Genomic DNA, 18,644 nt, shown 5'->3' on the forward strand with positions numbered 1-18,644 from the left:
GTATTTTGATTTATTTTTTTTGCAGAGGACACATCAAAAGTTCACTAGCTTGCTCTGTGAAATAATTTAGAATGCTGAGTGTAATGTGTAAACTGAAAATATTAGAGAATTATGCAATGTTATAAAAAAACATAACTGAAAATAAAAATGATGAGACTATTTTCTTTGCTACTAATGTTCTAGTAATTATCCATACTACATAACCAATTCATTATATCATATATATTTTTTTCGCATCAGTGTCACTTTAAATTTGACACCTGTTCATCTTGGTGCAAAGGTAAATCTATTAGAATGAACTCCTGATTGCTATGCCAAGATGAACAGGTAGGGAATTATACAATTTTATGACAATTGATTATTTCCAACAGGTCTGATCTGATTTCCGATCGATTTTCCATAGAAGTGAACAGAAAATCGATTGGAAAATTCATCAGAAATCAGATCAGATCTGTTGGAAATAATCAATCTGACAGTAAATCTGTTAGAACTACCATAAAAGATTATACTGTATGTTGATCACTGTGACCTCATGACTTATATTCTCGTGACAGGATGTTTTGGCATGACTCTCCTTCCCCTCATCCAGAGTGTCTGAAATCACATGTAGGTAAGTATTAAAGCAAATCTGAAGCAAAAATAAATATATGAGAGTCTCATGTTTTTTTATTTTTAGTTATATAGGTTTATTTATAACATTTCATCAGACTGTCACAGTTGCAGTTAAGAATCCACACTCTGTCTTTTAAGCTGTAAAACAAAACAGTAGCAATGACCTTTTGAACTTTCCAACAGTAAAACCTTATCTCAAGCTGTTTCTCACTATTACTTGGCTGTTTAAGCTCTTCAGGAAATGGGAGTTCAACTAAGTTGGTCGACTAGCTCAGAGAAGGTCTTTTGCATAGATAACAATTCAAGTTTTTTTTTAACTCTTCCTATAGTGGAAAACCGAAAGGGACTTCACATAATTTTTAGTAGGGGTAGTATCATTTCTGCCTTTTAGATTTGCTTTTAAGTGGTGGGAAACTCAGCATTTTTTATCTGCTCTAAAAGACTAATTACAACATAAAACTTAATATGAGAAAGGAATCGGGAGCATAATGGCATTCAAACAGTTAAAGGGCTGGTGCACACCGAGCGGCTTTTTGGGCGTTTTCAGATCCGCTTGCGGCTGCGGATCTGCTTGGTCAATGTATCTCAATGGGGTGGTGCACACCAGAGCGGCAGGCGTTTTGCAGAAACGAAAAATGCCTGGGTGAGGCATTTTTTGGATTGCGGATGCGTTTCTGCCTCAATGTTAAGTATAGGAAAAACGCAAACCGCTCTGAAAAACGCCTGTTCAGAGCGGTTTTGCAGGCGTTTTTGTTACAGAAGCTGTTCAGTAACAGCTTTACTGTAACAATATATGAAATCTACTATACTGAAAACCGCAGCAGCAATCCGCAAAACGCTAGCAAAACGCCTCATAAAAATAAAAAAAAGCGTTTAAAAATCTGCTAGCATTTTGCGGATCTGCTAGCGGGTTTTGGTGTGCACCAGCCCAAACACAGCATTTTCTTCTTCGGTGGGAAGCTTAGCAACCTATGCCAAGGAAGTGATTACAAACATTTCCCCATAGGAAAAATATTTCTGAGGAGTTCAAAAAGAGGTGGGAATCTAACTTTGAGGGATGTGCCAGGGTCTGTTTGACCCTGATGAATGAATTGGATGAGGCTGAATTAGCCGGTACTGAAACTGAGATCGTTTAAATTACCCTCTCAATACAATCATTAGAAGCAGATTCTCTATATAAAAAACGTAATCAGGAACTCGAATCCCACATCAAGAAGTTCAACAAGGATCTAGTGATCCAGCGCGATCAAAAGTTGTTACGTGATCGTGTGGCTTATAGAACTGGGTTTGCCTATAGGTGGGGGTATCGCCCCTCTAGACCAATAAAACCAAAAGGTGGAAAGCCAGCTCCAATACAAGTTCCAACAGAGGCAGAGTCAGTGGCTGAGTCCGACTCCTCAGTTGTCAGTGGGAGTTCGGGGGCAGCCGGTGACCCTAAGACCTCTCCAAAAGGATCCAAAAGATACGATACTAGATCTAACAACAGAAAAAGGGTAAAAGAAACAAAACGTATCCCCAAGGGTGCCCCGAAGGGTCCAGTATGTGGTGGTGTTTCGGACTCTGGCCCGGGAGAGGGAGATGGCGATGGGTCCTCTGTGGGACCCTCGTCCTCACCTTTTTTAGGGTAGGTGGGCTGACGGAGAGGGGCGATTCCGACGCGACAGTACTTGAATTGGATCACAAGGATTTACAAGTTATTAATCTCACTGGTGAGGCCCTTTCCGCACCTATGCATGCACTACTGTCAAGAGGCCTGGGGTTCTGCCCAACTTACAACTTTGATATGTTTGAGGTAATAACGGATATACATATCTTTGGACGTAAAATTCTCATGAAGCTGTTAAGCGATGGTTCGCTGCAGAGGGATATACAACCCCCTCCGCAGATTGTTCTATCGGATCAGGATAAACGGGCCCTTGCTGATCTCATGGATCTCCACGGTGAGATCAATGAGGCTGCTGGCAGCATTGATGCACTGCCGGATACCTTACCAGTGCAATATCAACCATCATTAGACGAGTTGGAATTGAGAAATCGGTCTCGTCGGTTTCCGCCCCTCTCTGTCAGCCCCAGTCTGCGGACATTTATATCAGTGGTAGAGAGAGACATCATGCGCCTCTCTGGCAGGGTCTCTGATGCTCAGAATCTGACGACGGAGGAGTTGGATGCACTTGAGGAGCTCGGGTCGCAGACGAGATGGGAGATTAAACCCTCTGATAAAGGGGGGAATGTGGTTGTAATGGGGGTGCTGGCCTACAGGGACATGTGTTTGCAGATTCTTGAGAATCAGGATTGTTATGTTCGTGTCTCCGCGTCCAGGGTCACCAGATGTCAAAAGCAGCTATTTACCATTATCGATGACGCGCTGCGGCGCAGTATCATTGGGGAAGATGTGAGTCAATTTTTGAAAGTGTTATATCCCATAACACCTACGTTTTATGCCCTACCCAAGATTCATAAGCAGAAGGAGCGCCCTCCTGGGCGACCAATTGTTTCAGGCCGTGGGTCCCTGACGGAGAGGGTGAGTGTGTACATTGATCGGCATCTTCAGCCTCATGTGCAGGCCCTCCCCTCTTATGTCAGGGATACCATGCACCTACTTAAAGTATTGGAGGGCACTCAGGTCCCCTCAGACGCTATTCTGGTGGCCTTGGACGTGGAGGCACTATACTCTAGTATCCCCCATGATTTGGGGGTGGCGGCTGTGGGTACCTTCCTTGGTGAGCTCGACGTGCGACAGACGGCACATAATATTTTTTTACTTGATCTGTTAAGATTCTCGTTGCTGAATAATATATTCGTTTTTGACGGGGCACACTACCTCCAGGTGCAGGGCGCGGCGATGGGCACTACTTGTGCCCCGTCTTACGCAAACCTGTACCTGGGGGAGTGGGAGCGCACGATTTTTGCCGACGATGGTCTCTCGATGTACCTGTGCCACGTTTTGATGTGGCATAGGTACATCAATGACATCTTTATCGTTTGGACGGGATCCTTGAGTGATTTGCGTTCTTTCGTGGGTGCTATTAACCGTAACACGAGGAACTTACATTTTACGCTAACTTATGATTTCAGCAGAATTCCATTTTTGGACACCTGGATATTGATTGATGATCAGGGCCGCCTGTCGACGGGTCTCTATAGGAAGGATACGGCTACAAACGCCCTTCTTCGAGCTGATAGCTTCCACCCCGAACATACAATTCGGGGTATCCCTGTGGGCCAGTACCTCCGTGTGAAAAGAAATTGTTCGGAAGCCTCTACCTTTGAAATGGAGGCAGCAAACCTACGCTCCCGTTTTAGGGAGCGAGGATATCCGGACAATCTCCTGAGAAGGGCATATCAACGGGCGACTGCGGCTGATCGCACGGCTTTGATTATGAGGGGCGGGTCTCGGAGAGATGGTAGTGAGGATATACGATTTTGTACCAAATATTCCGCTCAACATAAAGAAATGGCGCGTATTTTTGAACGCCATTGGTACATTCTGATCAACGATCCTAAAATCAATCCTCTGGTGCCATCGGAACCCAAAATTGCCTTTAAGAGGGCACCATCCCTCCGGGACCTTACAGTCAGGAGTCATTTCCGTGGGATTGAATCCACACGTCCCCATTGCAGAGTGACTGGCACATACAGCTGTGGTGGATGTGGTATATGTCGATTTCTATCTGTTGGGAGGGAAGTTGTACTCCCCAATGGACATCGTTGGCGATTGCAACATTTTGTCAATTGCAATACCCTGTTTGTGGTGTACCTCCTTTCTTGCCAGTGTGGGGCTTTCTACATTGGCAAGACGGGACGTGATTTGAAAAGTAGGATTGGTGAACATCTTACCAACATTAGGAGTATCACATCCACTACACCTGTGGCCAGGCACTTCAAAACGATGCATGGGGGCGATTACCGTGGCTTACGAGTCATTGGTCTTGACCGTATACATACAACGATTAGGGGAGGCAACTATGATCGGTTGCTTCTTCAAAAAGAATCCCGATGGATTTTTGAATTAAGAGCCACCGACCCCCCAGGTTTGAATGATTCAATCGGATTCTCAGCATTCTTACCCACTTAACCTGGGTCTATATTGATTGTGGGCTATCCACATTCATCTCCCTTCCCTGTATCCCGGTCCCTCCCTCGGTGCTGTTCCTACCGGTTAGTTCTGTGCGCCCTGTGTCTGTGGGCGTATTGCTCTTGTCGTGCTTTAGTTTGGGTTCTCCCTCTGCGGCATGGCTACATATGACGCAATTGAATTTCTGGATAACCAACATTTTTCCTTGTTTAGTGAATACTATTTGATTTGGGACTTGTTGACTCAATGTTTGGGTCATTTTTGTCCCATAATTATTTATTAACTAACTTCGTGTGTCCATGCGTCGGCTCCATTTAATTAAGAAAATAATTTTTTCTTTGCTATTTACATGTATCGCTGTGATGTGGGTGATAATCATTACCTGAGCAGATCGTGTGTGTTATGTGTTTGAGTGATGTCCGTCTGGGCCCCCCCCAGCCGTGGCCCTTTGCCATCCCTCACCACCAACCATCAGCGTGTGATGTTTTACACGCAGGAGTTGTTTACCTTTGTATCCACTCCTCCTGGTGTTCGATTGGTTCTTGGCCCGTCCGGGAGGGGGATGACGCGCACGCCTGCCGTTTTGACGGCGGCGTCGTGCGTATTTAGACAGCGCATGATGACGAGATGAGTCACGCCTCCCTTTGAGAAAGCCGGAAGTGGCCGGTGAAACATGTCAGGGCACCTGGCGTGACTTTGGCTACCGCACTGCCGCCCTGCCGGGCCTGCCCCCCCGCTACTCTCTGCCAGTCCGCTACAGCCACCTCATGATCCTGCTGTGTCCAGTGCTAGCCACTACAAGCAGTGGCGGGAAATTACGCCTGGGAATCCGTGTCTGCATCAGCAACATCTGATCTTGGTGAGACTCCTTCCTTGTTCCTCCCCTAGCCTTGGGCCCTGGCGGTGGGTTGAGGAACCTTGAGCACAAGCAGCCATCCTAGAGTGCCGTCGCCCGGAGTGGGTACAGTATATGGCTTTTCTTGCAATCCATACACCTGTGAACTAACTCTATGTTTGACCTATATGCGGATCTGCCGCTACAGTCTACCCTGCTTGCTTAAGCCTTATCTATTCCTGGACCTGAACTGCATCTGGTCATCTGCTGAATCTTCTGGCTGGCAAATTAACACTCTGCATTTGTTGCCTCCACGGCACTACTTACAACCTTGCTTATGCTAACCTTCTCTGAGCAGGACACCAATCATTTGCTAGATTGATACGGTTATTTTTGAACTTTTTTTGGGGATCCCTAACCACATTAGGTGGTTCAAACTAGGAGCGGTGGTGTGTGGTGATGTAAGAGAGTTGTGGTGCGGTGTGTTCTGGCGAGCGGCTGACGTGTGGTCTGTTTTTAGGGGTAACTCTCTGGGTTTTTTGACAATAATTAATAAAGGTTTTGTATTTTTATAATTCTTGTGTTTATAGTGAACTTATTACACATGCCTCCCAACCCCCCCTTTCCCTTGACCTTTACGCTGAAGTGATTACATTGTCTTTTGTTTACATTTCCTTATCAGCCACAATCAGTAAAAATTCCTGGCAGTGTTTTAGCTAAGCTGCATGCTTCACAAAAGCAGAAACGGGAGAGAAATGGATAGTAGATACTTTTTAATATATAAATATAGCAGCTATGCAATACAATGCAGAAGCAGCTTTCAAAGCAGATAAACTTTACTTCAGAAACGTATAATCTGTAAACAGAGGAAATAACTTGTGCAGAAAAACAAGTATGATAACTGTATGGGTAATACAATGTAGAAAAACATTTTATTGACTGCCAGAGTTTCATTCTGCTTTAACCCATTACCAGCTCCAATAGAGATAAGTGCACTTTTTACCTCAGTTGGCAGAACCTGTTGTGCTGTAAATTCTTGGAATGCTTTGATGTCTCTCTGCTAGAGAAAATATAGAAACTGAAAGCGTAAGTCCTCTGTTATTGTATCATGCTGCCCCCTAGTGACAAGTGGCCATAAATACATATTACAGCTGTACTAATTAGAAGCAATAAAATGAAACAAGTAAGAAATAAAAAATGTGCTAAAGTAAATTGGCCTGGAGCACTTGCAAGCCTCGAAATACATTGGCTGCTGAAGGGTTAAGGAGGGTTTGTTACAATCTGGCTAGCTAGCTAGATTTACACTGAGCTGACATTGCCGAGTTGTCAGCACTGGAGAGCATAGTGTAGTCTGGATATGTTTAGTGTTCAGACCTCTGGCCAAACTAGCAAGTGAAAGCCATTAGCTGCTGATCAAACTGGCAGCTGATTCATTAACACAGTTGTCACTAACTGTTTTGGCTGCTTATATCTTAAACCTCCTCACAGAGTTTTCACTTAAAGGAGTACTGTAAGCCCAAAAAAAAAAGAGTTTAACTTACCTGGGGCTTCTACCAGTCCCCTGCAGTCTACCTGTGCCCACGCCGGGACAAAATGATCCCCAGGTCCGCCACCATGGCTCGCTTCTGGTTTTTGTGACTTTAAAGCGGATCCGAGATAAAAAACTAATTATAACAAGTAACTTGTCTATATATCTTATTTAAATTTTAGATAGTTTACACAGCATATCTAGCTGCAAACAGCTTCAAAAGTTCATGATTATTTATTCCTGTGATACAATGAGGGCAGCCATGTTCTGTTTGTCACATTGTCACAGGCTGAGGGCTGGAGATGCTATCAGCTTGCTTGTGTATAAATCCAGTCCCCTCTCCTCCTCCCTCCTCCCCTCTGCCTCTGAAATTAATGGCTAGTAACCTCCTCCTCCTCCTGCCCAGACTGAGCTCCCATAAGCCCTTGCTATAGTGCCAAGGCACTGTGAAAAGCTGTGGGCGGGGCTTGTTTAGTTTATAGTGAATTAGAGTATTAAAACAAAACAAAAAAAGTATTTGACTTGAGGAATTCCCTATAAACTATATGAAAGGAACAAAATTATGCAATGAGTAAAAGTTTATCTCGGTTCCACTTTAATGCCCTGACAGTGCACTTACTTACTCATGCTCATGTTTCCGTGAGCTTCCTGCGCAGGCGCAGTACGTGTGCATCCCCTGCGCAGGCTCAGAACTACTGAGCCTGCGCAGTACAGCCCGGAGGACGTCCAATGACGTCAGCACGCCGGCGTGAAACGCACAATGGAGCGCAGAAGAAGCCCGACCTGGCCGCAGGCCTGGCCAGGTCGGCCACCGGAGACCACTGCGCCGAGGGCACCTCCTGCCTGCCACGGGCTGGAGGAAGCCCCAGGTAAGTGGATATGGATTTTTATTTTCTTTTTGTTAGTCCCTGAACCTTCCCTTTAAGAGGTCAGTGGAGATTTTCATGTTGGGATTTTAGCATATTAACGAGAAATAAACTAAGGTGAGATAAAGGCACTTTTTTAAATCATGGTTGCAGACACTGTTTACAGAAAGTATTAAAATGTTTCACCAGCCTTGCTAGGATTCTCTGACCCAATTCATGGCATGACGTAAAACGAATTCTATGAATTATCTCTCCTTATCTATGTTTCACCTTATCTATAAATAACATTTTATCTCCTAAAAAAAAGCACTTAAAACAAGTTGCTCCTAAATAGTTTGTCTTACATTGAGTATGTTTATACATACAGTATGTATTTTTCTCTTACATTGAGATGTATAACTTTTACGTATTTACGGTACATGTTTTTTTAGTACTCAAATTAGAGTCTAGAAACATGTCCAGAGAATTTTGTTAAAATACTGTACATTCTAGCGCATAAGACTACTTTTTAACCCAGGAAAATCTTCTCAAAAGTCGGGGGTCGTCTTATATGCCAGGTGTTGTCTTATAGGGCAGGTGCTGAAACTTCCGAGCCAGACTGGAGAATCTGCGGTTGCCGCAAATGGTGGGAGGAGCACAAAAATGTCCGCATTCCTCACCGTATGCGGCAACCGTGTGAAAGCAGCAAAGGCAGTGGTGTACAAGTATGGTAGAAGAAAATCCACTCACCAGGATTCCTGGAAAGAAGTGACTTATTGAGATGACGAGGTGAGGGGGCACCTCACTGGGAAGGCTTGTATACAACAACCAGCCAACCACCGGTAAGGTACATCGCTTGCCGTGATTGGTTGGTTGTTGTATACTTGGTACCACATACAGTATAGCACCCGTATCTGTACCTGTTTATACAGTATAGCACCAGTACATACAGTACAGTATACAAATGTCCAAGAGTCAAGAGGGGTAGTCCTATACCGCGAGTATATCTCAAAATGTATATTTTAACTGTAAAAGTTGGGGGCCGTCCTATAAGCCCAGTCGTCTTATACGCCGGAATAAAAAGTAATTGAAATAGACTTAAAATAGATTTCCACATATACCCACTGTGCGCATTCCTGGTGCAATTTTCATGCGATCCGTCAGGTGATAGGAGCTGAGAAAAATATTGAACTGCAAGATCGGCAGAAAAAAAATCTTATTGCACCGCAATTGCTATGCAATTTTCCTGCATACTTATACTTTGTATAGGAGCACAAATGCACTTAAATGACAGAAGACTGATGTTAGCAATGTGGCAAAAAAAGGTTTCCGTGCTGCTCCCTTTAATTTAGACAGGACCTAGAGCTTTGTAATCTGCAAGGGTTTGGAATGAGGCTACAAAACAATGCTAGTGAAAAAGAGCCCTTACTGAGATTTTCAAGAATTTCCACTTATTCTAAACTTGCATGAAAGTAACATTTAAAGTGTAACTGTCGGGCATAAAATCAAAAATCAATTCTTTATTTTTATCTTGTAAACAAGTAATAAGGATGCTAACCAGGCAATCCAAAAGTTAAAATCTCTATTACTTTTCTTGTTTATAAATTATCATTCCCCAGTTTACCTGACTCTTATTTGGTACGTTGCCGCACAAAGAAAGTTGCAGGGCATGCTGGGTTGTCTTTTTTTTTGCTTCTTTATATCCCCCAGACTTAACTAATGTACAGAAGTAAAAAAGGACATTATACATTTACAATAACAACTTTCACAGCATAGACCCAATGACAACTCAGAGAGCTGAACGCTATGATGGGCGAGATCTAAAAGGGGAGGCAGACTTTTATTCCGGCATTGACCAATGGATGCAAGCATGCAAATGTCCACATAGCTAAATGGCAAGCATTCAATCCTGAGCTGGCTTGATTACCATTTGCTAGCTGGTTGTGAATGCAAAGGACTCCCATAGGAAATACATGCAGTATCATGTAACAACATGCCTGCAGGAAATCCAGGGCTATCTGGCCGCAGCTCAGCTGTAGTAAGACATTGGAATGATGACAGCATCCTGAGCTGCCCAGAACTGCAGAGCAATTGCAAATGACAATGTGACTCATTGCGAATGCACAAGCGAATGCAGGCAGACAAGCCAGAACTGTCCGTTTGCGGCTCCACCGCAACGGACTATACACGCCTCAGGAGGAATCCTCACATAAGCTTTGTGAATCAACTGCCTATGTGCATCATCTGAAAAAAACGTTCACAGACACATTAAATTGCAATGCTCAAGAAGCATTAATGTACTGTAAACAGTCAAAGGAAAGTTACAGTGTGAACAAACCCTAAACTTGACCTTGCACCCTATTTTAACCCTTTCATTGACCAAACAGAAACACAAAAGTGGGACTAAGATAATATAGGTTTGCTTTGCTGGCAGATTCATCCATATTGATTGAGTCTACCTGTGATCTATTGAATCTGAATAGTTTAACAAGTGAAAGGGTTTTGGCGTGGCAGTAAACTTTTGAAGTAATGGAAGGGGGTGGAAGGCTGGCAGACCATGTGCCCCAGAGCATTGTGCTTTATGAAGCAATGAAATGCTAGAGTAGTTATGAGTCTAGTCATTTCTTGATCAGATTGTCAATTAGGCCCCTGGTGCTGTGTTACTATTATTATTATTATTATTATTATTATGAAATATTAACCACTTAAGGACTGCAGTCTTAAAGAACAAGCGACACCCATGCTAACCTAGAAATAAACACATATATAAGTAGATAAATACTACCTCTAATTACATAACAGATGTATTGTGCTATCCACGTAATGATTCCTATGAATTTTATAACGGAAAAGCAGAAAATCCTATTCTAGGCAGTGGCCATCTTACCAAGCTAATGCTGACATCATATCCTCTCTGACACTTGTTTTCTCTCCTCCCTTCTCTTGCTCATTGTGTATTCATTAGCTGCCCTCCTCCCAGAGCCTTGCTTGTAAACACAAGTGATCAGCTAGGCAGGGAAATAAATGGAAGAGGAGGAATATATTATAGATAAAAAGAACTCCCAGCATTGAAAAGAACTCCCAGCATTCAACGTTTTGGCGCTGTTTGGCACTAGGGCCAGTGCTCCTATAGTATGTAATAACTCCAAACCATAACAGCAAAAAAAAGTTTTGAATGCAGGATTAGCATCTTTATCACTTAATACACTCAGACCAGTTGCTGTTGAAATTTGATTTTTATGGTGACAATACCGCTTTAAAACCCCTTAAGGACCAGACACTTTTTTCCATTCAGACCACTGCAGCTTTAATGGTTTATTGCTCGGTCATACAACCTACTATCAAAATTAATTTTACCTCCTTTTCTTGTCACGAATACAGCTTTCTTTTGGTGCTATTTGGTTGCTGCTGTGATTTTTAGTTTTTATTATATTCAGCAAAAAAAGACATTAATTTTGTCAAAAAAATGATTTTTTTTAACTTTCTGTGCTGACATTTTTCAAATAAAGTAAAATTTCTATATTCATTTTTGTCTAAATGTATTGTACTACATGTCTTTGATCAATAAATAGACACTTATTGGATTTTTTTTTTGCTTGGGTAAAAGTTATAGCGTTTACAAACGATGGTGCAAAAAGTGAATTTCCCCAGTTTGAAGCATCTCTGACTTTTCTGACCACCTGTCATGTTTCATGAGGTGCTATAATTCCAGGATAGTATAAATACCCCCCAAATGACCCCATTTTGGAAAGAAGACATCCCAAAGTATTCACTAAGAGGCATGGTGAGTTCATAGAAGATTTTATTTTTTGTCACAAGTTAGCGGAAAATGACACTTTGTGACAAAAAAAAATGAAATCTACCACGGACTCATCATGCCCCTCTCTGAATACTTTGGGGTGTCTACTCCCCAAAATGAGGTCATTTGTGGGGTGTGTTTACTGCCCTGGCATTTTAGGGGTGCTAAATTGTAAGCACCCATGTAAAGCCTAAAGGTGCTCATAGGACTTTGGGCCCCTTAGCGCACCTAGGCTGCAAAAAAAGTGTCACACATGTGGTATTGCCGTACTCAGGAGAAATAGTATAATGTGTTTTGGGGTGTATTTTTACACATACCCATGCTGGGTGGGAGAAATTTCTCTGTGAATGAGATTTTTTTTTTACACACAATTGTCCATTTACAGAGATATTTCTGCCACCCAGCATGGGTATGTGTAAAAATACACCCCAAATCACATTATACTACTTCTCCTGAGTATGGCTATACCACATGTGTGACACTTTTTTGCAGCCTAGGTGCGCTAAGGGGCCCAAACTCCTATGAGTACCTTTAGGATTTCACAGGTCATTTTGAGGCATTTGATTTCCAGACTACTCCTCACGGTTTAGAGCCCCTAAAATGCCAGGGCAGTATGGGAACCCCACAAATTACCCCATTTTGGAAAGAGGACACCCCAAGGTATTCCAATAGGAATATGGTGAGTTCATAGAAGATTTTATTTTTTGTCACAAGTTAGCGGAAATTGATTTTTATTTTTTTTCACAAAGTGTCATTTTCCACTAACTTGTGACAAAAAAGAAAATCTTCTATGAACTGTATATACCAAACGGAATACTTTGGGGTGTCTTCTTTCTAAAATGGGGTCACTTGTAGGGTTCCTATACTGCTCTGGCATTTTAGGTGCCCAAAACCTTGAGGAGTAGTCTGGAAACCAAATGCCTCAAAATGACTGTTCAGGGGTATAAGGATCTGCAAATTTTGAATACAGGTAGTCTATGAGGGGCCGAATTTTGTGGAACCGGTCATAAGCAGGGTGGCCTCTTAGATGACAGGTTGTATTGGCACTGAAGTGCAGGAAGCGCAGGATGTTCTCAAATCGTGACCTGGACATGGCAGCAGAGAACATGGGCATGTGATGTATTAAGTGCGCAGACCAATAAAACCACAATACATCCTTTTTGACTAGACCCATGTTAAGGAGAAAGCCCCCAAAAAATGTTTAGTTTGGAAACTTGGAGTGGTTTACACCGAAAAGGCTGGGCATGGTAGCTTCTCGGATTGGCGGCTGCGTATCGTGTGGCATAACGGCTGGTCTCAGCCACAATTAAGTCTATTATTACAGTAGTACTGGTGCTAGGTCCAGGAGATGCTACGAAGCTGCCCTTGAGTCTGATCCTGCGGCCCAGTGACATGGGGTGTGGTACGCCTGGCTCTAGCCGGGACCTCAACCTCGTCATTGCTATCGGTCAGAGAGCCACTGCTGTTCACCGGTTCGTATTCTGACCTGGATGATTCGTCGGATGAGGCTTCCCAATCGCACTCACCCCACTGGGTCAGAATCTCGGCGGCCTCTTCAGCGGAATACTCCTTTTTTGCCATGGTGGACTGCTAAATTTAGGGGGTATTCCTCTGAGACTACCAAGGAAAAAGAACACCTACCTAGCAAAAGGGAGTACTTGTAAGTAGAAAGCTGTGGTCACTGAGTTTTGATTAAAAAGAAATAAATCAAAACTGATCTTTACAGCGCCACAGTTATTGTACAGTGTTTTGTGCAGTGATCAGAAAAAAAATTCTGTCACTGCGGTGAGGGTTTGGCCGGGTGATCATAAGCCCGCAGGGGGCAGATTAGAGCCTGATCTGATGGGTAGGAGTGCTAGGGGGTGACAGGTGGTGACAGGAGGTGATTGATGGGTGTCTAAGGGGGTGCTTAGAGGGGAGAATAGATGCAATCAATGCACTGGGGAGGTGATCGGAAGGGGGTCTAAGGGGGATCTGAGGGTTTGGCCAAGTGATCAGAAGCCCACACGGGGCAAATTAGGGCCTGATTTGATGGGTAGGTGTGCTAGGGGGTGACAGGTGGTGACAGGAGGTGATTGATGGGTGTCTCAAGGTGTGATTAGTGTGGGGAATAGATGCAATCATTGCACTGTGGATGTGATTAGGGGGGGTCTGAGGGTGATCTGAGGTGTGGGCGGGTGATTGGGTGCCCGCAAGGGGCAGATGAGGGTCTGCTCTGATGGGTATGATGGGTAGCAGTGACAGGTGGTGACAGGGGGTGATTGATGGGTGATCAGTGGGTGATTAGAGGGGAAAACCGATGTAAATAATGCACTGGGGAGGTGATCAGGGTGGTCTGAGGGCGATCTGAGGTTGTGGGCGGGTGTTTGGGTGCCCGCAAGGGGCAGATTAGGGTCTGATCTGATGGGTAGCAGTGACAGGTGGTGACAGGGTGATTGATAGGTGATCAGGGTGTGATTAGAGGGGAGAATAGATGCAAGCAATGCACTGGCGAGGTGATCAGGGGAGGTCTGAGGGCAATCTGAGGGTGTGGGCGGGTGATTGGGTGCGCGCAAGGGTCTGATCTGATGGGTATGATGGGTAGCAGTGACAGGTGGTGACAGGGAGTGATTGATTGGTGATCAGTGGGTGATTAGAGGGGAGAACAGATGTAAACAATGCACTTGGGAGGTGATCTGATGGCGGGTCTGCGGGCGATCTGAGGGTGTGGGCGGGCGATCAGGTGCCCGCAAGGGGCAGGTTAGGGTCTGATCTGATGGGTGGCAGTGACAGGTGGTGACGGGGTGATTGATGGGTGATTCACAGGTGATCAGTGGGTGATTACAGGGGAGAATAGATGTATACAGTACACAGGGGTGTGTGTGTGTGTGTGGGGGGGGGGGGGTTGGGGAGGATCTGAGGTTGTGTGTGTGTGTGTGTGTGGGGGGGTGATCAGGAGCCCCCAGGGGGCAGTTTAGGACCTAATCTAAAACATAGTGTTGACAGGTAGTGACAGGGGGTGATTGATGGGTGATTAGGGGGGTGATTGGGTGCAAACAGTGATCTGAGGGGGTGATCAGGGGGGTCTGAGGGGTGCTGTGGGCAATCAGGGGGGCAGGATCAGTGTGTGTGTGTGTGTTTACATGCACAGCTCCGTCCTCCCCTGGTGGTCCCTTGATCACTGGGACCACCAGGGGAGGAGGCAGCCTGTGTAATACCCTTGGTATACATTGTATACATTACAGAGTATATTATACACTTTGTATGCTGCAGATCGGGGGTTAACAAACCACCGGCGCTGCTAATTGGCCGGCAGGGTTGACGTCGCGGGTGGGCAGAGCCTAATGCCTTCGGCTAATTAGTCCCCCAGGTGCCGCCCTGGGGGTGCCACTTTGCCGCCGCCAATTGGTAATGGGCGGTCGGCAAGTGGTTAAAGAGGACCTGTACTGAAAACATAATTAATAAAATTGCTTATTTATAAAGTCAGTTGTTACACATTGTAAAATCTTTCCTCTCCCAGATTTACATCCAGAAATTTATCATGGGTGGTGACAGCTTTAGTGCCATCAGGTGTAGCTCTGTGGAATGTTTCTATACTGAGTGTTCCCGGAGAAAAAATACCTGGTCTCCCAGAATGCACTGGAAGGAGATATAGCTAAATAGTCTAGGCTGTGGCATCACTGGGAGGGCAGGGCTATATACCAATATTCAGCTATATATACAGAGAGAGAGAGAGCGAGAGAGAGAGAGAGAGCGAGAGAGAGAGAGAGAGAGAGAGAGAAAGTGTTTCTGATGCTGAAACCAGGATAATTAACTTAAATGTGGGTATCCGGAATTATTTATTACATTCCACTATATGTCACTTCAGTGCCTCTTTAACCGGTTCAGGACGACGATAAGTAGAATCTACGCCGCATCTCTGGCTCTCTAATTCTGATATGGTGTAGATTCTACGCCGCGGCTCACCACGGTCTGTAGCCCATCACTGTTCCTAGAGGAAATAAACTCGGCTGTTATGTGACAACCGAGCTTCCCCCTATTGGTCAGGAACTGCTTTCATTGGCTCCTGACCTTCTATTCACTGTGAGCCAATCACAGTGATCGGAAAGGGAAGAAATAAAAAAAAAAGCCTGTGGTCCTTAAAAGGGAGGTGTCCGTCCCAAATCAGTTAAACATCAACATGTTTATTATCAGCACTGTACAATACATATTTATAAACAAGTATCATGGATAACATCTCCAAGGAGATGTGGTCACACAAGTGGAGCGTTTAAGACGAAAGTGTAGTTTTGCTGACAAAATCAAACTAGAGTCTTTTGACGAAATGAGACTGTATTAATGAGAGTAAAGGCAAGGAGAAGGCAAGAGAGAGCTAGAGGAAATACTGACATGGCTGAAAAAAAATCTAGTTTTTGTTTACATAATCGTATGATTTTATTCTTCCACCAAGATTTATACCTCCTAAATTAGCTCAATATTTTTCTTACTTTACAAATTAGGGACTTATGTATAAACATTCACTTAACAAATGCCAGAAATAAATAGCTAGCATTAGTCCTTTGTGAATTGAAGTGTTGCAGTTTGCAGTTACTGGAACAGAATTCCTTTTATAGTACTTCAGTGGACCATAAATGACTACATCGGTTGAACTTGAGTATTTCCTGCCTTTGGGGAAAAAAAAATTGCATGTGAAAAGATAATTATGCTATTTAGGCATGCTTAGTAATAGGATAGCACTGACAAGTATGGGGCCCAAAGGGTACATTAGTGTCAAGAGCCCAGTCTGTCTTATCTGTTATGGTTTTTTTCACTGCTGTTTATTAGTGCGTGCTACCTTCCCAGTTCATGGAGCTAATTTGACTGTTATGAACCATCAGATGGAATGTGTCACAGATCCCTTTGTCCCTTCATTTCACCAACTTCAGGGACCTGCATGTGATTCTTCACTTTGTTATCAAAACTTGCTACCAAAACAAGCTGACACATCATTGCATTCCAGTGGTTCTGGAGGTGTGGTTAGCTTACAAGGATAACAAAGGATGATTTGCATATTCAGCAGTGATGCATTGTGGGAGATATCATATGTTCACTCTAGCCTGAATTATCGCAAATACCTTCTGTTTTTTTATTTAAATATTAATTTTTATTGCCAAAAATGCATGGATACAATAATGTAGAAAATATGTAACTAAAGAAGAATATACATACATACGGCATTTGGAATATACAGAAAAAAAACATTCAAAGTTAAAACGTAACATTATAAGGTTTAAAAGCAGAACAAGATAACAACAAGAAATCATATCTGGGGCTATATCTGTAATACGTGTTTGCTTGTTACAAAAGGGACTCACTTAAAATACTGACGGTAGGACAGTAGGGCGGTTAGGAAATAGTGTGTCGTAGCTTTTTCTCCATACTCATGTTTATGGTGGTTTGGGCTATGATTTGTGATAATGTAGGGGGTGATGGGACACGCCAGTTTGATACTATGTCGGGTATGTCGGGTAACACATAGGATCTGAGTAATTTCCAATCTGTAAGGGACTGGAATGTTGTCTAGGCCAACATGTAGTATAGCCAGTTGAGGGGTTAGTTTAAAGGAGGACCATATAGTAGATGTAATGTAAGTATTAATTTCCTTCCAGAGGGCTCGAATAGGTTTGCAATACCAGAATATATGAGGTAATGTACCCAGGAAATTACAGTTTCTCCAGCAGTCGGGAGAAGGACCACCCTTGAGTTTAGATAGGCGTGAAGGAGTAGCGTACCAGTGCAGTGATATCTTTTGGAACGTTTCCCAGTGGGTGTTGCATCTTGAATATTTTGCTATATGCGAAGACGCTAGTCTTACTTGTTCAACCGAAATATCTATATTCAACTCATAAGACCAATATTTCACATATTTTAGAATGCAGACCTAAGGATTTCCATGTAACACATAGAGATGCCTTTTTTTGTGTGGGGTTGTTGCACAAATTGAAAGATGGCTTTAGGGAAGGTAGGTATGTTGTTTTGTATAGAGGTCCAAAGTTGTTTTAGCTGCAAATACCTTCTGTTTTAAGAAGGCACATTTCTGCTCTACATAGCATTTTACTGAGAGGGTTTTTGGTCCTTTGTAGCCCCTTACACAGTCCTAGGAGTTCTGGTTCACCCTGAGCTTACTGAGTAGTCTGTAAATCTAAGTGTTTCAAGTCCTACTCTGTACAGCCACAATAATCCAATAATAATGCCATGCACTGATGAGGATCAATTGTAATGAACAACGGGGCAGCTGCGGCGAACAGCATCGCCGCCGCAGCTGCCTCCGTGCCTCTGCCCGTCCTCCCGGCGTCTAGGACGCCGAGGACGGAACGTTCGTTGCTTCAAGGGGTCACCGTCTCGCGCGGGCGCCCGCACAGACGGGACCTTTATGCTAGGAGGAGGCTCACGGCGCCCAAGATAGGGTGATTACAGGGGGCGTGCCAGTGAGGTCTCCTCTGCTTCTTAAGCCTCCGGGCTTCATTCAGAAACAGTCTGCTGTCGTGAATACTTCTGTGTTAGCGCTCAGACCTTAGACTAGATCCCAGGTGTTAAAACCTGCTTTATTATTATTGATTATCTGTGTATGATTCTGGCTATACTCTGACCTTGCATCTGCTCATAGATTCTGTACTTCTGCCTATCTGACTTGTTGCTGAACCTCTGCCTGTTTACCCGTTATCTTTTGCCTCACTATTCTGTTCCGATACTATCCTTTCTGTTGCCGAACTTAGCCTGTCTGACCACTCTGTCCTCACCAGTGGGCCTAGCCTCTGGTGAGGGATTTCTAGTATAGAATCACCTGCTCCTCAGGTGTTCACTAGCCTGCAGTACAGTCTTAATCACCTGATCCTCAGGTGTTCACTAGCCTGCAGTACAGTCTTAATCACCTGATCCTCAGGTGATCACTAGTCGCAGTATTGTTTGTATCACCTGCTCCTCAGGTATCC

The 18,644-nt window shown here is 43.9% G+C and overlaps 1 long non-coding RNA gene across 6 annotated transcripts in view; it reads right to left on the reverse strand.

The window, feature by feature from the left end:
• Positions 1 to 18,644, reverse strand: part of LOC137542184 (uncharacterized) — a 126,219-nt gene that overhangs the window by 56,328 nt on the left and 51,247 nt on the right. For 2 of the 6 annotated variants that reach the window (XR_011025368.1, XR_011025372.1), the window contains one exon: positions 6,421 to 6,582. The exons of 1 other annotated variant lie outside the window; for it this stretch is intronic. This is a non-coding gene — a long non-coding RNA (uncharacterized lncRNA). Of the gene's footprint in view, positions 1 to 510; positions 595 to 6,420; positions 6,583 to 16,260; positions 16,339 to 18,644 lie in introns of those variants that run through there. 3 more of the 6 variants (XR_011025369.1, XR_011025370.1, XR_011025373.1) reach the window with 3 other exon arrangements.

Source organism: Hyperolius riggenbachi, chromosome 12, assembly GCF_040937935.1.
Source record: "Hyperolius riggenbachi isolate aHypRig1 chromosome 12, aHypRig1.pri, whole genome shotgun sequence".
NCBI lineage: Eukaryota > Metazoa > Chordata > Amphibia > Anura > Hyperoliidae > Hyperolius > Hyperolius riggenbachi.